This window comes from Catharus ustulatus, chromosome 1, assembly GCF_009819885.2.
Source record: "Catharus ustulatus isolate bCatUst1 chromosome 1, bCatUst1.pri.v2, whole genome shotgun sequence".
Classification (NCBI taxonomy): domain Eukaryota; kingdom Metazoa; phylum Chordata; class Aves; order Passeriformes; family Turdidae; genus Catharus; species Catharus ustulatus.
Genome location: NC_046221.1, coordinates 77,751,430 through 77,768,666, shown reverse-complemented (window position 1 = coordinate 77,768,666; position 17,237 = coordinate 77,751,430). Strand labels below are relative to the sequence as shown.

General features: G+C 38.6%; 1 long non-coding RNA gene across 2 annotated transcripts in view; it reads right to left on the bottom strand.

Moving 5' to 3' along the window:
* The window catches only part of LOC117001314, a 71,649-nt gene extending 61,420 nt beyond the window's left edge, over positions 1-10,229 (bottom strand). For both annotated transcript variants that reach the window (XR_004419028.1, XR_004419026.1), the window contains exon 1: positions 9,960-10,229. This is a non-coding gene — a long non-coding RNA (uncharacterized LOC117001314). The remainder of the gene's footprint in view (positions 1-9,959) is intronic.
* Positions 10,230-17,237: the final 7,008 nt, after the last annotated feature.

Here is a 17,237-nt window from a genome sequence, read left to right as displayed (position 1 = left end):
AATTTAATAATTATGGCAGTGAAATTATCTATTAAATGTGTTTTAGTGTAAAAAATATGCATGGAGAAAAATTATGAAGCTAAATTTTTGCCATATTATTTTAAGTTATTTCTCTAAGGCATTTTAAAACTTACTGCTGGAAAAGTTACTTAGAGAAATTTAGAAAGCACTGTACATCCTATATTTGAGTAAAGTACTGTGGGTTAGGCAACCCAGATTTGCAGGGACCCTCTTAGAATTCAAGAGGATCGTCTAGAAGTCTTAAGTGAAAAAAGGGGAAATGCTTTTTACTGATAGGATTTGGATGAAGTACTTTGGTCTAGTAAATTGCATATACTGGCTTAATTGCTGAGTTCCCAAAAGGATTTAATGCTGCCATCCTAACTCATTTATTGAAGTCAACCCATTAGTGGCAGACTATTTAGTGAGCTTATAATCATTCTAGGAATTGCTGGGTTTGACTCCAAAATAAACAAATTTCACAAATAAAATTCAGATTAAATGAATAACAGGCAGGGTCTCTGTTTTACTTTTTTTTATTTATTTTTTTTTGAAATCAGATCTGTAGAGGGATTATTTATATGTTTTCTTATAGGATGAAATCTATTTTTTACTATACACAGGACTTTTGTCAGGTAATATGTAAGAATCCAAACAATTTAGTTTTTTCCATGAGTACGTATATGCGTGGGTATATCCATTTCAATATCTTCATATGAAGAAGAATAACCTAGGCACCAGTAAGCACTGGGGGACAACAAGCTGGGAATCACCTTGGAAGGGAGAGACCTGGGGGTCCTATTAGGTTCCAAACTAGCATTAAAAAGTAATACATGCTTGTAGCAAAGAAAACCAACCACAACCCAGTCTGCACAGGGAGGACTGTTGCCAGCAGGCCAAGTGAGGTGTTCCTTCCTCTCTGCTCATCCCTGGCTCATCTGGAATACTGGGTCTTGTCTCCCCAGTAAAAGAGAGATAGGAGCATACTGGAGATTCTCTTTGACATTCAGCCAAGCAGTTGATGGAAAGGCAGAACTTATTAGACATCTTTTTTTCCAAAGAGGGCTAATATTCCTGCACTGGAGATTGATTCTAGTTTTCTATTGAACTGTTCAAACACAATAATAGGGCTACTAATATTGTATCTAAAGAAGTTTTCTATTCCATTATGTTTGGAAGTCTGGAAGTTTGCTAAAATTTGTGTAAGTAAAAGTTCTGTTTTCCTATACTGAGCTCAAATGTCAGCAAGAGAGGCACTGGCAGTATCTAACATTCACTCTTAAACACAGGTACACTCTATGTTGACTGCTATGAATGAGAAAGAGTAGAGGTACACTTACTTTTGTTGATTTTCATATGCAAATGAAGAATTCTGAGATACAGAGACCAAAGCTCAAGATACGGGTGCATTAATGGCAAAACAATGCCTTCTCCCCTGTCCTCAGTGCCTGGTATGGTATGATGAAGACCAATATTTTGCTGTCAAAACTCAGATACACACTGAAAGACTGTATTTTCTGAAGTTGTATGTACCAATAATAACCCTGATTCAGGAGATTTCATGAGATTGGCACCTGCACCAACTTCCTTATGTTGTCTGCAATGGTGTTACCCAATGGGGACCTAAAAATTTTAAAAAATATCCAAAATTGGAAGACCATCAGCTTTCTTGTACTGACCACTGTCCCTTTTGCTACACCTAATATCAAATGCTGTTAGAAAAGGGTTTCACCTGGATCACAACCCTGGCTGTTCTCAAGCTGTTAAGTACTCTTTTGAGAGAGATCTTCCATGCAAATCATACCTGAATCCAAATTAATATTTATCTCATATAAAATGCCATACCCATATGAACATTGCCTTGAAATCATTGATGACGGGATGAGTAGCCTGGCAAAAACCAAAACCAAAACCAAAACCAAATCCAAACCAAAACCAAAACCAAATCCAAACCAAAACCAAAACCAAAACCAAAACCAAAACCAAAACCAACCAACCCAACAACCAAAATTAGTTGTATGGTTAATTTAGCTCTTTCTGTAATAATTAGATAGCTTAAAATCTTAGATTGACAAAACCCAAACAGGAATAAGACCAAATCCTTGGTCCTAAATTTAAGAATTATTCCCTTTTTGTCCTTAAAAAATTCATGTTTCTTGAAACACTCTTCCTGAAATCCAGATTCATTGTCTGCTCTGCCAGCCTAGTCTTGTACATAGACAACACCACAGCACAAAGTGAGAGATTTGAATATATTTACTAAGTTACAGTTTGGTTACATTCTCTTTGTTAATTTCCTACCTGTAGCCCATGTATTATACATAACACCAGTAGCTATTTAATTAATCCAAATTCCAATTTCTCCCAAGGAATTTGCACGCTTTATAAAGTTCATGTTCATAAGTACCTATGGATATCTCCTGTAACCTTTAATTCCTTATTTTTTGCAAAAATTCTAAATATCTGTTTGGAAATTTATTCCACACCCTCTAATCTTCTTGCACATGTGTCTGATTGCCCCTGGTACCCTGTTCCCCACTGAGATCTGTTATCCCTGCACTTCACTTTCTAAGATAAAAGTCCCATACAATTTCTTAGAAAGCTTAACTTTTATATATGTGCATTTCTTTGTAAAATCTCAGCTTCATCCTCTCTTAAAAGGATTTTTTGTCACTTCCCCACCTATTACTTCCATTCTTAGGTAAGAGGTTATTTCACTTTGTCAATCCTCTATACTATAGCAAACAAGAATTCAAAGCAATAATAAGTCCATCAGCACAACTTTGCTATCTGTGTCATGGTCTATAGTACATTGCCTAATTCTTGTTAAAAAATTGCTCTCTGTGGGAATTAAAGCCTTCTATATTAAAATCAAACATTTCCCTAGTAACATATGAATGCAGATTTAGTGTTGAAGTTTACAACCAAATTCATAGACATGTTTAGTGTGAAGAAGGTGAGCGGGAAGAATGGTAAGACAAAAGTTTTTATCGTAAGAAGAATTTTTCTTCAGGTATTTATTCTCCAGCTATCAGCACCAGAGGGAAGATTCTCAGCTTCTTATTTGTTTATTGCTGCAATTACTTTACAGTCTCAAACACTTCCACCCTCCTGTTTGAATTCAGGTTTCTTACAGAATCATACTATACCGTACTTTTCCACATACAGTCTGAAATATCTAGAAATTATTCATCAGATATACATTTCTTCTCATTTTGCTGGTGTTTGGTGATGGTCACAACCCATTCACATTTGTTCCCGCTTTATATTAACCCTAACACTCAAACACCCTTAATCATTATTAAGTGAACAATTGTCTTTTTAAAAACATGCAACAGTGAGCAAGTTTTGCAACTGCTTCAGATCCACAGTCAAGCTGTTGCCATTGTCACTCTAGTGGGTGCTAAGAAGTGAGGTATAGCTGAATTTTCTGTGTACTCAGTACTCCATTCCTCAAGCATAGTACATATTAAACCTTTGGTAGCTGTCAGAGCTCTACTTGGATCCTGCTCCTGTGTTGGTGCAGCTGTTTCCTCGGCTCATGCGTGTATTTCCATGGCACTTCCCACACTAACCCCATGGCTGCAGCCCCTGCGACACCGACAAAGGATTGCCATCACCAATCAAAATACCACTGCCATGATTTCCCTGGGTTCCATATGGCCATCTGGGAGTTATGGCTTTAACTGCAGCACTCATTCCCAGCAGAGTTGTCTGCTCCTAGAATGCCTGATGCGTTGCTGTCTGAAGATACAGGTGCCAGGTGCTCTGTCTCTCTTGTCCCTGAGGAGAAATCTGCCTCAGGTTCTGGCCAGCACTTGGACTGAAATTGTGGTCCATTTCTGATGGTATAGCAACTAGGAAAAATTTGGAAATTGCTACTGATGGCTTTTGTCCATAATCCTTCTTATTCTTTTAACTCATTCTCACCTTTTTGCTCAGTTACAAAAATAGTAAGTTTGAGAGCAACTCTGTTAATGTCTTGTGGATAGCCCAACCAAATATTCTTCCTAGACCACCAGTCAATTAGCTCTACAGCACTGTAGGAAACATTTTGCTGAGGTTAACGTATTCCTTGGAACATTGTCTCAAGATTCCTTGAAATTGCAGAAGTTTGAGTAAACAAAATGTAAGACAAAAACCTCTATCAAAATACTGGCAATTAAGACTCCACACCTCCATTTTGATTTAAGCTGTATTTTCAAGGATTCATGCCTTTAACATTCTTACTCTTTTCTAATAAATGCTCTAGAAACAATACAAAGGAGGTTTGTGACTACTGAACTTACTGACACAATAAATCTTTGCTCATTTCAAATTATATTTTGCAAGAAAGAACTTAAGCTTACTGCTGGAATAATAATTCTATTATTATTTTTAATATAACAAAGAGATGGAAGATGGGATTCTTTATGTGTCAATGTCTGTGAGCTGAACAAGATAAAAGCTGAATAATGTCAGCATGCTGTTGCTCTTTTCTACAAAAGAAATTTTGAGTAATGTTACACACTTGGTTTACTGAAATAGATTTAACATACTGCATACCAAACAGCAGCTCACCCTTCCTGTCCTTCTGAAAGAGAATAATGTTGTGCTTCAGCATGTGAATAATTTCTCTTTGTGCTAATCACCGAATTAATGAGATTTACAGACCAATTTCTTCCTCTGGTACTCCTTTATTGTAATAATGCACACACTATAGCTATTTTGTCACTAGACAAGAACAGGTGAGAAGAAGGTGACTTGTTTATGAACACTAAAAAAATATTGTGGAACATTGTCAGTGTTTTTATTTATCTTAAAATATTTTAATAAAAAGGAAAAAAACCCCAAGTTTTCAGAAGTCCTTCACAGAGTTGATTTCTATCAAAATTCATTGGATTGTAATAATTAAATACTTTGGAAGTGAATTTATTTTTATTTAGGAGATTCCCTGTAAAATTAAAGCCTACATATCCCCTTCAAAGTTTTGAATCACCTTATATATTAAAGAAAGTAACTTCACAGAAGAGGCCATAAACAGTAATAATCAAGTAACATAATTTAGCTAATACACTTTATCATTAAAAGCATACAATTTTCTAGCATCTACAACCTTAATGTTTTTTTAATCACAATAGATGAATGTTTTTCCACAAGGACACCTAGGATATATATTGATTTACATCTCTGAAATTGAGGTGAATAGTGGTTTCTAAAAGAGACAAAGATCTCTTAGAAGTTTGTGTATAGTCGAGCCATGTAAAATTATTTTATTATGCTAAAAATATATACATATCCCAGAAATATATACTTACTATTTTAAAAAATATATATATAAAACAGGCACAAATTAAACATGTTCCAGTAGAGTAGTGTATCTATCGTTTAGCATTCTTTTAAAAAAAATTATTTGTGTTTATTTTATTCTGTTGGGAAAATTTGTGGAAACTGGAACATTTATTTAAAACCTAGAAGAGATTTTGGTATTTTGGGTAAATCTGGTGCATTTTGGTGCATTCCATATCTATGGTGGTAAATATTGTTGATGATTTAAAGTATATTACTTCAGCTTACTGAAAGTATAGGGAAAAAATGGCAGTGCCTTTGTGAGAAATCTACATCCAACTTGTAAACTACGCTCTGAGTGATGTCAGCTCAGTCAATATATATGAAAGAATTTGAGGAGTCATCTGGTGTTTCTCTCAGAAGAATCAACTCTAGCTTTTTCCTCTAGTATTTTCAGTGGGAAATACTCACTACATAATGAGCCTGCCAAATAAATATCTTCTCTCGTCCTTCTCCAGATTCCTTTCCCCTATGATTAGTTTTGATACTGGATGACATAAAGGAACAGAGAGTCCTATATAGTAGCGTAAGTGCTAGGCTAAAAAACATCTTAAGAAGCTCAAATTCATGGCTTAAGACTGTAGCAAAAAGGGGAAAAAAAGCATAAATGGATTTCAGAAAAATAAATTTGAGTTTCTTAGGAAAAGCACTCCTAATCCTCCTGCTATTCTTTAAATCCTTGCCTTAAGACTTGACCAAGGACCTTAAAAAATATCCCAAAGCATATTTTAACTTCATTGTGCAGAGAAATCCTACATCGAAGCAACACCTAGTATAACTGCTTAAAAAATATTCTTTCTTCTCTTGTGACTTTACAATTACATGTATATTGAGCTGTAAGTTTCCATGATTGCCATCCACCTGTCTCTCTGTCACTGTGTAAGTATGATGTTCAAGAACTGGATTTTTAATAATATTTTAAAACCTATAATTGAATTTTATGCTGGCATTTGGTATCCTATTTTGCTAAGACTACAAAAATGTTTTCTAGATGGTTGTAGCAAACAAAAGAAATACATACTCAAAAGCTGATTTGAAATAAGTGGTATAATTACTTGTTTTTAATTTGTGCAAGATGTACTTTGGCTTTGGAAACCTTGTAAATCCTTTTGTGTCAGCTAATACTAAGAACATTTGTAGGATAAAATAATATGCCCTCACAAAAATGACAAATATTTGGGACTGATAATACAAATGTACACGCAGATACATCTGCTTTTGAAGCGTTGAGAACTACTAATGGCTTAATCCAGTAAATCAGGTACAAGATGACTACATGCAGTAGGATGAAGAGACTTACCCACCATGCCTGCCATACATTGTCAGGGAACAAATTCACAAAAGGATTTTTTTTGTTTGCAGCTTCTTCTGTGTTTATTATGCTCTGTTTTAATCATCAACACACTAACACATTTGTTCTACCTGGGTAGTGCTATAAGCACAGATTGCTGTTTACACTTTCTGCATAACTCATGGCATGTTCTGTACAGAGAATTTTGTTCTGCTATGTAGGCCTACCTTTCAAATGGAAAGACCAATATACACACTGAACAGAATGGAGCCTTCCATGGAATGGCTTTTCTTGGGATTAGATCAGACTCTAAAAGAGGCAGGCAAGTATCCTCTAATATTCTGATTTTTCATCTTTATGCCTCTTCCTGTGTTACAAGACTATGGGAAGCCTAGAAACTGATTTAATTAGTGATGCCTTGTTTGAAATGTTAATAGAACTGCTACTGATTTAAGTTTTGCCCACTTCAGCCAATTTTGTTTTTCTCAAGGGAATAGAAAGAGACATATGAACATTTTCAGACGTGATGCTGTAATTCAATGGACTTCTGATTCTGTACATTGGGGCCTACTGATATTGAGCAATGTTTTGCTACATATCATTGTATCAATCTATGATCTAGGTCACTCTCTCTTCTTCTTTCCTTAGAGTAAAACAGTGAATGTAGCTAGTGAGTTTAATATCTTGCTACAAATATAATACTGCCCTTGAACAAAGATCAATCACAACTGGATTTGTTGATATATTTCAGTCGTGGCCCATTTTCTCTAACTAAAAAGTGGCAAATATAAACTTCTACTCAACAGTTCAAGTGCTTAAAAGAGTTGTTTCATACAGCATCAAGTGCAGTAAAAAAAAAAAAAACCAAAAAAAAAACTTATGTTTCTGAAAAAGTCCTAGACTTTTTTAACTCTGGATTCCATCTGAGCAGATAGAAAAAACTTCTATTTTCAAATACAAGAATGCTTTAGAACGGAAGAGATCAATTTTTAAACTGTAATTATTATGAGTGCCTTAATTCCTCTTTCAAAACTTAAAAAATCTCTGCTTTCATGTTTCTTGTCTAGTTTCTTTTTTTTTTTTTTTTCAAAAACAGACAAAAACCTAAATTAATCTCAGATTCTGAGATAGCAATCTCAACAGCAAGTATTACAAAAGATATAATAAGTTACTTAGGAAGTAGTGACCAAAAATCTCAATATCTCCAAGTTTCCCATTCTCATAAAAGCACTACATTCCTTCAGCTGAAGAGTAGAAAAAGGACCTTGTGATCATTTACTGAGATACTAGCATAATTTTCATTTAGAAGAGTGTACACTGAACGCTGACAAAATGGTGTGACTTGTATTCTAGACAGATTTGAGCAAATATTTATCCATGATACTCACACACACATTCAAAAAAATTTGTAGCCTTTTTATGGACACGTCACAAGGAAGAAAGAAAAAAAATAGTACATTTTTTTACTGGTTGATTGAGTATAAATTATTTGATCAATCCCAGTGTTTTTCCACTCTGTAAGTATCCTAAAATGCAAAACATTTTTAATGATTGATAGTGTTTCCCTTCATTTCAGTGTAGCACTTCAAGAGTATAAAACTCTTCAGAGTCAACCACAGCAAGGGAAAATAATTCAATGCACTATAATGCCAGCTACCACATATCATCCATCAGCGTTTTCAGTGGTAGCAAACCACTAGTCATGAACATCAAGGACTTTCTGTATCTCAAAAGAGTCAGCTTGAGGCAGCTTAACTGTTTTACCATTGTTAACTGTCATCTGAACTGTGACATGCTGCTTTCACTACTTCTAACTGATGTCAAAATGAAGAGCATAAAAGTAACTGAATAAACCACAAGAACTGAAGTAGTTCCTTTATCTAATAGCTTTATATTTACAAATTGCTTGATAAGAAAACCACTGGTCATGGGTTGTATTTGTGTAAAAAAAATGTTTATTGTCATTGCTGAACAGAGTTTAAGGTAATCGCGATCACATAATAAATTAAATCTTGAATATTATGTCCTGCACCAATGGCTGCCCAGCACATGGTCCTGCAAAAAAGGATCTTGAGCCACTGATGATCTGCAGCTAATTCTCTTTGGGGAGCCACATTTGCATCTATTTTAAGGATTTGAGAAAAGTGTTTTTAACACTCATGTTGATGGTGGGTTTTGTTACAGTGTGTTCTGCACTTTGTCAGACATACATCATCCTATCACTGGGACAGTAGTTTTTGATTCAGGGTTTCTTGAATAGTTTTCTGGGTGTCTTTTCTAAAGGAAAGCTCTCATCTGCATATTTTCCACTGCTGCCATTTAGACAGATCCTGTGATTTATGTTCTTTGTCACTAGGATGTCATAGGAGTTGCAAGCTGGTCCCCGGAAATTTGTTGCTGCTTTCTTTGGCAAGGATAGTCTGTATCACAGTTTGTGCTGCAATCTGACAAAGCTTTTGTGTTTGTTTATTCATACTGGTGGTGAGCAGACCCAGTCAAGGCAAAAACATTACAATGGTTACAAAGAGTTTTACTTGACTGGACACAATTTTATCATTTTATGTATCAATGATAAAGAGCACTGCAACAGTGGGAATGTAGTGGGAGTGCTGCTCAGTAGCACACTTCATATTTGGCAAATGTCGGACCTAGGCATTCAGAGACCTGCTGCGGCACAAGAGTGAACCTGGTCTTCTGACCACTCAAACCTGTGGACCTTGGGAACCTTAGAAAGCTTCAGTAGGTTTTATTTCCTCAGAAGAGGGAAAACATTAGCTTTGAAATAATGAAGATATCATCTGAAGTAAATACTCCAAATGTTTCTCTCTTCTCTAGATAAATTATCTCAGTATTAAAATTGCATTTCTATGTGTGAATATTTAATGCTCAGAAAAGTACAGCAGGAAATAGAATTAAATAAAGTAAAATTAGAATTAGTAAAATTCTTAACTAATACTTTCAAATAGTAGTTGATAAATTTACTGTTGCATACAGTAAAATTGTAAGTATATTTTCTTGCTTGTTTCAGATTAATCACGGTTTATTTCAACTATAACCTTTTATTAGGTTTCTGGTCAAAGGTAATAAAACTATTATATCACTTGAAACTTGAATAATTTAGACTTTTAATGCAAGTTGTCTTGCATCATTGTCCTGGTTTAGGGCAAATTTTGGAGGAAACTTCCAAAGGGGTCCCTCTAGAAAACAGATTCAAGTTACCCTCCCCCAGCTGGTTCAGGAAGATTTCCTTGGAGAAAAGTGGAAAAAATCAGTTTATTAGACAAGCAAAATATTCAAAAACACGGAAAAACTAATAATATTAAAAAATAGAACCTCTTACTGTTCAGAAGAGATGACAAATTCAGATAATCCTTTTCACAAGGTGCAACACAGCTCACTCAGTCGCTTACCAGTCCCTCCTTTGCTGGAAAATGCCATGTCCTGGCCCCAATATGCCACTGGTGTGAGCTTCTGTCTGGGTTTTCAGTCCAAAACAGGGCTGATCAGTTCCAAGAAAAAGAAAAAAACACAGTCCAGGGAACTTCTCTGCCTCAGCTTGCTAAAAAAGAACCTAGCAAGCAAAGGAGAGCTCTCTCCCACTGTCTATGTGTGCTGCAGACAGCACAGTCCAGGAGAAGGAAAGCTGAAGCTCTTATCTCTATGTGTTTGAAAACAGCCACCTCACACATTCCCCTGCTTCTTCTTCTCCCCTGCTTCACTCTCAGATCTACTTTTAAAGGTGCAAAACTCATTTCTGGCCTAAACAGACAAATGGGGATACAATTCAGCATTATGATGTCGCCTCAGGACTATCATCTTTCCATTTAATCCCATAGACAAATTTAAGGGATTAAGCATATTTCCAATTTTAGACAGTAGAAATTGTGAGTGTCTTATCTGGAGAAAGTCAAACAATTTCTGTTTGTGCTTATGATGGACTTGAATCTTGTTCACTTTAAGATAAATAACATAATTTTGCACAAGGAGAACACACACGAAAAAAAAAGAAATTAAAGAAATTTGATTCGTTGTTTCCTTATTTGCACCTAGCTTTAAAGCTGAAATGTCCTTTGTTGAAGGTAATGCACTATGAAACATTAATTACACTGAAAGGGCAGAATACATTGCCTCTATATTGAATATATTTCCTAGATAAGGTAAAGGAAAAAATATAGAAACTATATATCCCAAATATTCAGCTTTGAGGTACTTTTTAATTTGTTTGAGCTATTCTTAGTTCTTTGGGGATTTTTAAATGACATTTTAGGAGTTAATTCTTCCTGTTTTGTCTATGAAATTAACTTGTTTTCAGTTGAACACTAGTCATTTTGATTGCAAGATGTTTTTTTTCCCTTTTAAGTTCCTGCATAACCAGTGATTAATCCTCTGTTTTTTCTGATTTTATTTTTATCCTGGAAATATTATATGCATTTAATGATGCATTAATATTTTTTTCTACAAAAATTTTGAGTAATTCTACTCATAGTTCAGGTTTAAGGCACTTTGATGTAATAGTTCTAGATCTGAATCCCTGAGTGTCTACAAACTAATCTGCATGTGACAAGAGAGGAAAATGTATAAACGCCAAATGATTGAGGCTCTTTCCTTCTAAAAAATTATGGGTAAAGTTTTATTAGCTTTCATGTTACTATATGTCTCCAAATAATTATTGTGACATTGATATTTTGTCTATACTGAAGAAAGGAACTAAAGACCATAATCAATATTAGAGGGACCTGTTCTACTCTTCTTGCCATAGCATAAAGATGCCATGGTTAGTTATGGTTTATAATGAGGTGACAGCAAACAGAAGAAATGATAAACTCAAGCAATGACAGAAAATGAAGACCTCTCCCAGCTGGAGAATACTAATACCATTAATCCCTGGCAAAACAAACAAACAAACGAACGAACAAAAAAAAAATCCCAAAAAACCACCAACCAATCAACCAAACAAACAAACCAAAACAAAAACCCCAAACAAAACAACAACAAAAAACCTGAAAACAAACCCACAAAAAATAAAAAGAAGAAAAAGGAAAAGAAAAAAAGGAAATGAAACAGTAAAATTTAGACATGCGTGCCTCAAATGTTTTTTGCATTCTCCAATATCTGTTATCTGTTGTATGTAAAATATATCCTTTCCCTTTTTCTATGTTGCCTAACTCATAAACTCTTACACTTTCTTCTTTCCAGTACACTCAAATGTTCACAAATTAATTGTCCAGCAATCTTAAATCTCTAATGTCTTATGAAGATAAGCATTCAGAAATAAACTGATATCACCCAGTATTGCATAAGGAGATGGCATAATTTCAAGATTATTAACCTTCTATTTTGACTGCTCATGTTATTTTTACTGAGTAGTTCTTTGAAAAATAATAGAAATTTTAAATTCCTTTATTAGTAGCTGTAATTAATTAAAACATGTGAAAAATATGTTTTGGTTTGAATAATTCCATAATATTTTGAATGTCTTGCCTGGTTTTAAAGATTGGAAAAAAGGAATCAGTCTTAGAAATGCATGATGAGGCGTATATATTTCTCTGTTCTCTATTCTAAGTAAAATTTTTGGGAAAAATAAATAGGTCTGCAAGGTAAATCATATATATATAATGTACATATATATTGATATTAAATATATCCACATATATACATCTGTAGATATATATGTATAGTTTCTTAAAAATGGAAGTGACTGTGCAGTAAAAAAATAGATATTAAATTGACAATGATGGGTTGAAAATATAGTTGACCAGAATTTTTCGAAAGTCTTTCAAAACAACAGGTGTTCCTCTTTCCTGCAAGTAGCAAAAGAACTACAGTAGTTTCACGAATACAAGCCGCACGGATTATAAGCCGCACCCCCGGTGCCTCGACAATGTTGCTGTCTTTGTCAATAGATAAGCCGCACCCCGAATATTAGCCGCACTTTCGTTCGTCGCGAGAATCCGTGCGCAGCTTTCACAAATTGGCCAATTAGTAACAGGATCGCGGCATAGCGGGCTTTACTGGCTCGGGGCGGGGCCAGGCAGGCTCGGCCCGCTCATGGTTGCCGACGGGGCCGGGTAGCCCAGCTCAGCGCCACGGCTCGGCGGGCTGGCCGGGTGGTGCTGCCGCCGCCGCCGGGCTCGCTGGCCCCCCTCTCCCGTCAGCACCGCCCCGCTGCCGCTTTCGCTCGCCCCGCGCCGCGCCTCACGAGCGCCGCGCCCGCCCCGCGGCGCTTTCGGGGCTCGCGGCGGCGCTTTCGCGGCTCGCGGTTCGCGGCTCGCGGCTCGTGGCTCGCGGTTCGCGGTTCGCGGCTCGCGGCGGCGCTTTCGCGGCTCGCGGTTCGCGGCTCGCGGCGGCGCTTTCGCGGCTCGCGGTTCGCGGCTCGCGGCGGCGCTTTCGCGGCTCGCGGTTCGCGGCTCGCGGCTCGCGGCTCGCGGTTCGCGGCTCGCGGTTCGCGGCTCGCGGCGGCGCTTTCGCGGCTCGCGGCTCGCGGCGGCGCTTTCGCGGTTCGCGGCTCGCGGCTCGTGGTTCGCGGCTCGCGGCGGCGCTTTCGCGGCTCGCGGTTCGCGGCTCGCGGTTCGCGGCTCGCGGCGGCGCTTTCGCGGCTCGCGGTTCGCGGCGGCGCTTTCGCGGCTCGCGGTTCGCGGCTCGCGGTTCGCGGCTCGCGGCGGCGCTTTCGCGGCTCGCGGTTCGCGGCTCGCGGCGGCGCTTTCGCGAGCGGCGCTTTCGCGGCTCGCGGCGGCGCTTTCGCGAGCGCCGCTTTCGCTCGCCCCGCCGGCAGGGCTGCCGCCGCCGCCACCACGCTCGCCGGCCGCCCCCTCCCGTCTGCACCGCCGCCGCGTTTCCTCGCCCTGGCCGGCACTGCAGGCCCCCGCACCGCCGGGCTCCCCCACGCTGCTGGCCCCGATTATGCTGGGCTTCCCCCGCTGCCAGGCAGCCCCACCCGCCGGCCTTCCTGCTTCTGCCATGCTCCCCTGCACTGCTAGCCCCAGTTCTCCCGGGCTCCCCCACCCTGCTGGCTCAGGCTCTGCCGCCCGCCCCCGACACTGCTGGCCCCGCCTCTGCCAGGCTTTCCCACCTCTGCCGGGGCCGGCCGGGCTCCAGCTTGGCTTGGGGCTGCCGCGGGCTCTCACTTCCGTGTTGGCAGCTTTTAGAATTTTGTTAATAGATTAGCCGCCCCGGAATATTAGCCGCACTTCCGGGTTTCCACCAAAATTTTGGTCAAATTGGTGCGGCTTGTATTCGTGAAATTACTGTATATTAATATGAATAGTTTTCTAACAATACATGTAATTAAGAGCCAGAATGCAGAAAGTGTTAGGGTTTTGATCAAACACACTTCCTGATGACAGTTCTGAAACCTTATTAATGAAAACCAGATTCAAGGAAGAACAGATTTTTCCTAGAGAAAAGCCATATTCAAATATGGTTCTATGCTCAATTAAACATTGTCAGATAAGAAGATAGCAAAGTAATGATCAATAGTTCAAACTCACTGGGAAGATTCCAAAGCGCACTAAAAGAGATAACAACTCTAACATGGAAATGTACCTACATGTTGGGAAAGTTTTTGGGAATGTTTAATATCAGCAGCATCATGTGCACTGACTAAAGTGTTCTAAAATTCAATGGACATGACAGTTGCTGAAAAGGATTTGAGTTAATGGTAAATGTGAAATGTAACTGAAAAGGATCTAAAATACAAGTATAAGAAATGCATTTTGTGGAAGAAAGTCAAAGTCTAATCAGAATTTCCTCAAGAACATACCCTCGGTGCACAGAAATATTCAGTGCTTGTAGATTTGAATTGGTCTTGGAAGAGAAGGACTGTACTTAAATTTATCAGCTTGTTGAAGAAAAAGACAAAGTGTTCCTTTATTCATTCTAGATTTTTTCAGGGAATAAATGGAACTTAAACCTTTTGTTCATTTCTTTTTCATTCAGCTTCAAAAACAGAATACAGAGTTGATACAAACTGAAAAGACTAATAGAAAGCCATTAGAGTTAATAATAATTTGTGTTAATAATAATTTGCATTAAAAATCTCATATTAAAATCTTAAAGAACACAACTGGTACTGTACTTCATGGTAGCACAATCCAATGTACTTCTTTTTAAGAGAAGGCACATATCAGAGTTAGAATTCGGTGTAGAAAACAGATATGTAGCACAAATGCATACGAAAAAAAGGTGGCTGTTGGCATAGGTAAAATGGATATATGAATGATGTCCATGACCCCAACACAAGATTTATCTATGCCAGAGTTCTGGAAAGTGGGCAGACAACGGTGGCAACTGATGGTGTGGGAGCAGTTGTTCCTCACATTTTCCCATCTGCCAGGCAGCAAGAGCAGGAGCAAGCAGCTGAGCTCTCCACAGCTTCCCTGTGGCTCTGTATTCCCGCTCCAGCCATTCTCACAGTCTCACCTGTAGAGCCGAAAAAATTTTTTTTTTCTGTGTTGGAGAAAGAGGTCTTGAGCCAGTTCTGGGGATCTTTCTGAGTAACTTGAAAGAAAAAGTTGAGGTAGCGAAACTTCTGGTCATTGTAAAAGCTCCTATTGTCTTTTACTCTCCATGATATTATACCAGAAGTTTTTTGTGGGATGTTTGTACATCTATGCTATCTACACATGCACACACAAACACATCCCTTCCTAACTTTGATCAGAAAAGTTCTATGGGAGGTAGTCATAAGAATTGTAAAGTGTTTCTGGGCTTCTAAAGATGCAAGATGTTACTAATTCATGCTGTTTCAATCTTTTCATTATCAAATCTGGGGTCCTTACTTACAGCTTTAGTATTGCAGACCTTGGGACAATCTGAGAGGTCTTTTTAGACGATGTTAGAAAACAAAAGATTATATAAATCCCATCAGATCTGTCTTCTGATCTTCTGTCAATCACTTTTTAAACAAACAAATGTTTCTTATTCATATGCACAAGCTTCTCACCCTCATTGAGAAGTCAGATTATCTCAGCTACCAGAAGGGGAATATGTAAATCCTGTTAGATGGCTTGTTTTAAAATGAAATAAGTCACCCAATACAGCTTTATCAGCAGCTATTCAGTTTGTCTAGTTAGCAGATGAAGCACTTTGGCATGTTTATAAGCTTTTCTAGCTAAGTTACACAAACTGGCACACAGAATACAGTTACTACATCAAAACCATGATTACACTCTAGAGCACTATCTTCTTTCTTCCTCTATACTACCCTCACCAGGAGTAAACCCAACAAAATGAATAAACACTACAAACTTAATTTGGGATGTACCTGATGTAGGAGTGGAACCGAGGGAATGAACAGCTGTTTTCACTTATGAAAGAGTAGGATATGCTGATTTAACCTTTTGATTTCCCTCTCAAAGTAGTTTAAGCAGAGGATTAGCTCCCTTAAGGGAATTGTCAGTGGCGTGACCCAGGAGACCCAAGTGCACAGGTGAAGAGCAGAGATAGCATGAAGGGCTTCACAAAAATCATACAGGTAAGAACCTGATGGATATGTTGGATAGCAGTGGGGGAAGGGGGGTGGGGCCATGGCAGATAGACAGGAAGATTGACACAGACATATTAAGAAAAAACATATCACTACTCCATGGGTCCCAACAATGCCTCATCCGTCCCCTCCTCCTCGTCTTCTTGGTGGTGAGGGTCCCCAGCAGAAAAGTATAGAATCAAAAGGATTAATATACATTTGGGCCAGTTGGTAACATCCTGGTACCTCTCCTGGGGAAGGCAAGTTTGGTGCTGTCTCTTGCAAGACTGTGGATCAGTTGCATCATTTTGCATCATGTGCAGTGTTCTGCTGGAAGGATTCAGGGATGAGTCTGAGGGAAATTCAGGGGCGTTTAATGGATTGCAACACCTCCTCTGCTGCCCATTCACATGCATGTCCTGTGGATGTGGCCTTCCCAGGGTGGGGGGCTGATTTCACAGCGGAGCCAGTTCATGTAACGGAGGATGGGTGTTCACTGTCTCTGGCCAGAGGTTGCTCCACACACCCAAGACCCTCCTCCTCCCCACTTTGCTCTGAGGGGCCTGTGCAAGCCTGGCAGCAGGTAAGCCTGTACCTGTGGGCTCCATCCCAAAGCTGCTGGGCTTGATCCTCCTGTGGAAGTGTCCTCCCAGCCTTATCAATTACTTTACAGATATGCTTAAAGTAAGTGTCAGTTTTTCTTATCTGGAATAGCCTTAGGTGTTTTAACTCACAGTTTAAGGCCTCAGCCCTGGGGCAACATTCAGGGGGCAGTGGTCTTCCATGCAGATTTTGTTAAACAACTTTGCCATAATAGGCAAAAGTCCTTCACAAAAACGTCTAAGCAATAAACCATAACATTTCAGTCTCTGACAGGAGGTATGAACCAAACTGCTTAATTTGTATTTCTGGAAATATGTTTTTTCTTGCAATAGAAACATATTTCTGTAGAGAAAATCATATCTGTATGGATTTCCACTCATGTGACTGTGGTAAAGTGTCAGGCCATAAATATTTGAAATATGCAGATTAATTATAAAGAGTTTGAAGAAAAAAAATGGGATTGATCAGATATCCCGAATGAGAATTGAAGTAGTCTATCTAGAGGAGAAGTTGGAGGAGAGAGGTTAAATCTCTAAATACATAAAAGACAGC